This window comes from Cebus imitator, unplaced genomic scaffold (genome assembly GCF_001604975.1).
Source record: "Cebus imitator isolate Cc_AM_T3 unplaced genomic scaffold, Cebus_imitator-1.0 Scaffold73, whole genome shotgun sequence".
NCBI classification, from domain to species: Eukaryota; Metazoa; Chordata; class Mammalia; order Primates; family Cebidae; genus Cebus; species Cebus imitator.
The window spans coordinates 3899584-3906915 of NW_016107388.1; the positions used below are offsets into that span (position 1 = coordinate 3899584).

The following is a 7332-nucleotide window of genomic DNA, read 5'->3' on the forward strand; positions in this document are numbered from 1 at the left end:
AGAGAAGGAAAAAGCACATAAGGTTTTAAAATCAAGATTTATAGAATCATTATATTAAAGGCATTAAATTTAAAAACTCTGCTATACAGGTAGAAACTGTGACTTACCGTCAGGCACTGTGAAAACGACTACCACTTTTCTTAAAAAGTAGATTAAAACTGGCTTATGTTTGTTTTGCTTGAGATTGGCAACTGAATGGCATTACTGGTTAAACTCAGAGAACTGGAAAAGAAAAATGTCTGGTTATAAAGAGAAACAATTCAGTATGAAACAACATATGGCTATTGTTCCTTTCTTCCTTTTAAAATTACCATCTGTAAGAATAATCTCTACTCAGCCCCTTCTATCACATATTCACTATAATATCACTATAATAACCAACCACATGACTTCGACCCACATCACTCCACGGCATCAAACAAAAGTCACCAATAAATTCCTCAAAACCGCCATTTCCACAGTAATTTCTCATTCCTTAAAATATAATGGTAAAGAAGTATCCAGGCAGTGGAATCAGAAAGCTTGGGTTTGGTTTGGGGCCCATCACTTGCAATTATATGATCTTGGACAACTGTTTCAGCTTCCTCTTTTGTAAACAGGAGTAAAGATGGCACCTGCAGCAGACAGCCTCTAAGACAGGAGCGATTATCTATACCACATCTGCCTACTGTATTCATACTCCAGTGAAATCCCCACCCTCACGTGTAGGCATGGCCTGTGATCTGTTTCTAACCAAAAAATATATTGCAAAAGTGATGGGATATCACGTAGGTGATTGTTACCTAAGATTTTAACTCCCATCTTGCCAGCTGACTCTCTTGCCAGCTCTAATGAAGTGGGCTGCCATATGGACAGGTCCACTTCGTAGGGAATTGAAGATGGCCAGCCAGCAAGAAGCTAAGGGTCTCAGTCTGACAACTTTCCAAGGAACTCAATTCTAACAACCACTACAAGCCCATAAGCAGATCTTTTTTTAGTTGAGCCTCAGAGAAGACCTCAGCCCTAGCCAGCATTTTGACTAAAGTCTTAGAGAGACTCAAAACAACCCAGTGAACCAAGGCCCAGAAACTATAAAATAATACATTTATGTTGCTTCAAACAACCAAGATTATGGTAATTTCTCACTCAACAATAGATAATTAATATAGCACAACCATATTGCAGGGATATTAGGAGGATGTCAAAGAAAAAATTTGGTATTTGGCAGATAATAAGTTAACTCTCCAAATAGTTTGGGAGGGATCTCAGCCACCTTACCTTCGTAGTGGAGCTCACTTACTCCCGTGGCTGCAGCTACCGCCACTGTTGACTGCTGACTCCCAAATCTCTCCTCAACTATCTAGCCAATCGGTCTCAAATTCAACAAATTCAAACTGATCTCCTATATGCATTTCTTCAATATTATTGTTTCTAAAATTGAGTTCCTTACTTCTCTGCCCCTTAAACCTCCTTGCTTTCATTTTTTATTTCTTTTGTTGATGAAACCTATATTCACCCAATCTCTCACATAGCATCCTAGATTTGTCTTCCTACAAGACATAAAAACATCAGCAAATCTGTCCTGCAAATTCTAACACTTGAATATTTAATGACACAATATTCTATTCTCTATTCTTATCCCTACTGCCTTAAATCAAACCCTGTTTTCAACCTGCACCCGATCTCCTCAATCACTAGTCCATCAAACTCCATGCTGCCTTGAAAGAAATCTTCCTACATGCTAAATTGATCCAAGTTTTTCTGCTGCTTTAAAACTCAAGACGATTATGACTTTTAGGGCAGCAGCTATCACTCTGTATTCATTATATCCCGGGAAACTATTCTAAATGCTTTATTAAATAAAATACTTTCATTTGATCTTCACAAAAATCCTTTAAGGTAGGTACTACTGTCATCCTCATTTACAGAAAAGGAAACTAAGAATTAAGGAGTTAAGTAATTTCATATGTTAAGGAGTGAATGGCAGTACAACTCTTGTCATTTCATGCCTTTAACCACTACAATAACACCTAAGAGAGGAAGCAGACTATCCTCTTCCTTTCCATCACTTCTTACTGTCATCCTCTACCTGTCCCCCAACTTATCACTCTCAAATACCACACTGCTTAGACTCCCTGAACAAATCAAGTTGTTAAAGTCTCTAAGTCTTCATGGGACAGTTCTCCCTGTTTAAGATTCTCTTTGCCCTGCCTGCTACCATCACTCCTTCCACCTGCCCTACCCTCACACACATCTTTCAGACTCAATCACAAAGAATCACTTCATTGGCTGGGCTATATTCTCTGTATATACTTCTATCCTTGCAACATTACGATGTTTCTTTTTACACCTCATCCTTATTAAATAACAAGCTTCCTTAAAGCAAGGATTTGCATTTCTGGAAACTGGCTCTAAGATAACTTCAAAATAAAATAAGAGAACTGAACACTGGCAAAGGAGTATTCTCCATCATTGTAAGTCACATGCTTAACATGTTTCCCAAGATTTCTTCAACTCATTCTCAAAGGAAAATCTCTATATTTTCCTGCACCATTATTTTCATGACAATAGAACGGCTCCAGTTCATCCATCACCACCCACCTTTTCCACCATTGCCATTTATGGATGATACAGATATTCTATAAATGCAGCCCACCTTGGCCCAAATAAGTCGCTATTTAAAAAGTTCTACTAACAAACATAGACTCAAATATATTTCCTGTTATACTATAATTTAGTACCAAAGCTTTTAATGAATAAAAGAAAGTTGACTAGGAAGCCAATAGATTAAAGGGTTAAGTATGAAGCTGACACAGAGCCCCAGAAGTAACAGAGCTGGGCTCCTGGGTAACAATGAGCAAGGTCCTTTGCCAATTCCTGCCAGGCATTACAGGCGTGAGAAAGAAAAGCATATCTTAAGTTCCTAAAATTTTGAGGAATTCATACCATAGCACCGTTTTTTTTTCTGAGATGGAGTCTTGCTCTATTCCCAAGCTGGAGTGCAGTGGTGCAATCTCGCCTCACTACAATCTCACTACAACCTGCCTCCTGGGTTCAAGGGATTCTCCTGCCTCGGCCTCCAGAGTAGCTGGGACTACAGGCACGTGCCACCACGCCCAGCTAATTTTTTTATACTTTTAATAGAGACAGGGTTTCACCGTGTTAGCCAGGATGGTCTCAATCTCCTGACCTCGTGATCTGCCTGCCTTGGCCTACCAATGTGCTGGGATTACAGGCGTGAGCCACCGTGCCCAGGCCATACCACAGCACTCTTAAGTTTGTCCTGAATCATATACTTTTCCTTCACATTGTATTTTTTCATACTATGACAAATGCTTCATAATCATCAATATTAATGGTTAAAAAGTGTTCCAACTTGGTAATTCACCATAATTTACTTACTACCTCCCAGGGTTTTTGTTTGTTTAATCTCATAAACACATTGTTTTCTTGTATTTAGATTGATTTCCATAAAATAAATTCCTGGAAGAAAAATTACTAGGTCAAAACATTAGAAAATTTTAAGGCTATTACTAGAGTATGTTACAAAATTGTTTCTTTTAATAATTTATACTCCTCAGCCATTGTACCCAGTCAACAAGGTCACTATATCTTTGACACTATCATATTTTCAAATACTTGCCAATAATATTTTACTATTTTACATTTACATGTCATCTTTGATTATTGGTGAGTCCGAATGTTATTCATTCCTAGATTGCCTCGTATGTACCAGGCACTACGCTAGACACAGAATGTAGCGGGGAACAAAATAAAGTTCCTGGAATACCATGAACCTCAATTACTAGATTAAATGATAGCCCCATCTTATAGCACTAGCACAGATTGAGCAAGGCAACATGCGTGTGCATGTGTATATATATATAGAGAGAGACTGATTTAGATATATACACACAATACCCAACACAATGCCTAAGACAAGCACTCAGTAAATGACCTCAAAAAAACAGATTTTGTACATACAAGTGCCAGGCATTGACAATATAAAAATGGGGGGGAGGGGACAGTATTAGCTGGGCCCAGTGGCTCACTCCTGTAATCCTAGCACTTTGGGAGGCTGAGGCGGGTGGATCATCTGAGGTCAGGAGTTCGAGATCAGCCTGGCCAAAATGGTGAAACCACCATCTCTACTAAAAATACAAAAAAATTAGCCAGGCGTGGTGGCACTTGTCTGTAGTGCCAGCTACTCGGGAGGCTATGACAGGATAATTGCTTCAATCGGGAGGCAAAGGTTACAGTGAGCTGGGATCACACTACTGCACTCCAGCCTAAGTGACAGAGCCACACTCTTTCTAAAAGAAAAAGGAGCACTATCTACAGCCAAGGAAAGCAGGCATGATTATCATAAATGCGATACTTTCTAAGAAATATGTGAGGAGTAACAGGGAATTATGAAAGGCATTTAACAGATTGACAGAGAATATTGGCCAGAAGGTACAGACCTAGAAAAGTCATGCAGATCTGAGAGATGTTAACAAGAGGAAGCTAGAGATAAGTAGGGAATCAGATGACTGGGTTAAATAAAGATCTGCTGAATGAATGAGTGAATGAATACCAATCCAAAAGCACAGGCTTTATCTTACAGCTTAAGAGGAGCCATTTTGTTTTCTCAGACATTAGGTCGCTAAGGTACGGTGACTGAAGTAGAGGGAATATTCACTCATTCATCCAAATCCAACACACACTTATTGATCTTATGTGCCACGACTGGGTATTCTGTGGGGAAAAAAACAGACATAATCTTTATCCTCATGGAATTCACAGTCTTGAATGAGAGAGCAGCAGTAAACAAGAACAAAGCAAACATGATATAAGTTGTAACAAACGCAGGAAAAAACAAAAGAGTGGGTAGGAAGAAGAACTTACTTTAGATTTACGTGATCAAAGGAGGCCTCTATGTGGGTTACATATAATGGGATTGTTGGCATAAGAAAAAGTCTGAACTAAGGAGATACATCATTTTTGTGAGACTAAACACAACATCTTAAGTAATAATCATTGCATTGTTTTTTCTTTTCTCGTTTTCCTTTGAATATTATCTTTTGTTTTGATATAATTCCACAGTTAGAGAAAAATTAAAAGAATAGTACAAAAAACTCCCCTGTCCCCCTTACTCAGATCACCATGAACATTTGTGTTCTATTTGTTTTATCACTTGTGCCAGTGCGCGTACCATACATGCTCTCTCTCCACATACATACACACACAGAGATATATTTTTTCCTGGACTACATGTGAATAATTTACAGACAGAATTTCCCTTTATCCATAAAAACTTCAGAATGTCTTACCTAACAGCAACAATTTTCTCCTACATAACAGAAGTACATTTATCAAATAAAATTTAACACTGATGCATTATTATTATCTAATCTGCAGTCCATATTCCAACCCCTACTCCAATAATATCTTTTGTAGTTTCCCCTCTCAGATCCAGGATTTATTTCTGGATCATCATATTGCTTTTAGCTATAATATCTATTTAATCTCTTTCAATCTGGGACAGTTCAACTTTTTCTTTGCATAATCTACAACCAATACACTGCTTTCAATATCAGAAACTTTAGAAATTAAAGAGTAAAGATGACCTCAGTTCAATTCCCCTCTTCCATGATACTTAAATCAAATTGAGGGAAACGCTGACAAGCTGTAGCAGTTGTGTGCCTTTAAGCAAACACCAACCTCTTCACCTGACAGGCACACAACTCACCCCAAGAAACCACAATCATAAACAATGTTGACCAAAAAAATAAACCTACTTGAGAATGAGTTTGTCTACATACTTCATGAACAATTTAAACTATTTTAAGGATAGTTTTGATTACAGTGGCTCTAGAATCTACGTTAAAATTTGACTCCAGTATACAACAAGCACATTTGATCTGTCATTTAGCTCATTTTTAACAGCTCCTAAGTGATGTTAATGACAATATCATTTTCCCATGTTTTCATCCACTGTTTATAGTCCTAAGACAGGCATCTTTAAAAGCCTCTTCTGAATCTTCACTCTCTACATCCTCATTAACTGTCAGCTACTCAAAAGTCTACCGAAGAATACCACAGGGAAAAACCTAACTATTAACATAAGGTATCTTATCTCCCCATGGGTCTACCAGTACTGGTAACCTGTGAGGAAATGTGAGGTTCATGGCTTTCATGGCCACAAATGCTCTTATTTTCTCTACAAATCCTAAGTATATGGCACATAAAATAAATCATAATCACTGCTAATACTTATTAAGTTATTCATTAATACTTATTATGCTAGTTTTACATGCATTACTTCATTTATCATTACATGTAATATATTCATATTATTAGCGTTTCCATTTGCAGATGAGAAAAAGATTCAGATTAAACTTGCCTAAAGGAAGAAACTTAGTAAACCAAAACAAAAGTAAACTTAGCCAGGGGTGTGAATATAGGTCAATAAATTAATTCATTCAATAAAAATATCACCTGAGAATCTGGTAGGTACCAGGCATTTCCTTAACTTTGGGAATAAAATAGAAAATAATAAAATTGCCTGCTCTCATGAATTTTAATATAATAGTGGGCAACATGAAAATTTTATATTTATACGAAAACTCCATGATATCTACTTTCAGGGGTAAAAAAGCTACAAAAAAGCATCTTTTTAAGTAAAGACAAACATAAAATTCCAAAATACATACTCCACTTTGCTGTTTTATACTTTAGAGATAATGATATTGTTGGCATAGCAATAGCTTCCATTGATTGGAAAAAAGATGTAAGAACTATACAAAATACATGATATTCTCACAAATCCTACTGTGAGAAAGGTTAAGAATTATCTGCATCATTCAAATGACAAAACCATGGCTTAAAGAAGTTCATTTGTTTCCTAAAGACACATAGAAAGAAATTTGTAAAAACTTAAAATCCGTAACTGGATTGGGGGAAAAAAGAACATGAACATACTACTACATAAAATCCCTTATGTTAGACTACATGTAGTAAGCATATTCTACGACTTGGTACTTTACTTTAGAAATACCAACACTTTTTTTCCCCATTGGCAATTTTCTCCTGTATATAACCATTTAAAAATATTCCCTTTTCTAAACACAATTAAAAAAAATCTCTTTTAGGCCGGGCGCAGTGACTCAAGCCTGTAATCCCAGCACTTTGGGAGGCCGAGGCGGGTGGATCACGAGGTCTAGAGATCGAGACCATCCTGGTCAATCTGGTGAAACCCCGTCTCTACCAAAAATACAAAAAAATTAGCTGGGCATGGTGGTGCGTGCCTGTAATCCCAGCTACTCAGGAGGCTGAGGCAGGAGAATTGCCTGAACCCAGGAGGCGGAGGTT

At 37.4% G+C, this 7332-nt stretch overlaps 1 protein-coding gene across 5 annotated transcripts in view; it reads right to left on the reverse strand.

Moving 5' to 3' along the window:
• Positions 1-7332, reverse strand: part of RB1CC1 (RB1 inducible coiled-coil 1) — a 107907-nt gene that overhangs the window by 71956 nt on the left and 28619 nt on the right. For 4 of the 5 annotated variants that reach the window (XR_001826236.1, XM_017531775.2, XM_017531776.2 and 1 more), the window contains exon 2: positions 108-222. The gene's annotated coding sequence lies outside the window, so the exon portion shown is untranslated. Of the gene's footprint in view, positions 1-107; positions 223-4583; positions 4603-7332 lie in introns of those variants that run through there. The other variant, XM_037739704.1, reaches the window with a different exon arrangement.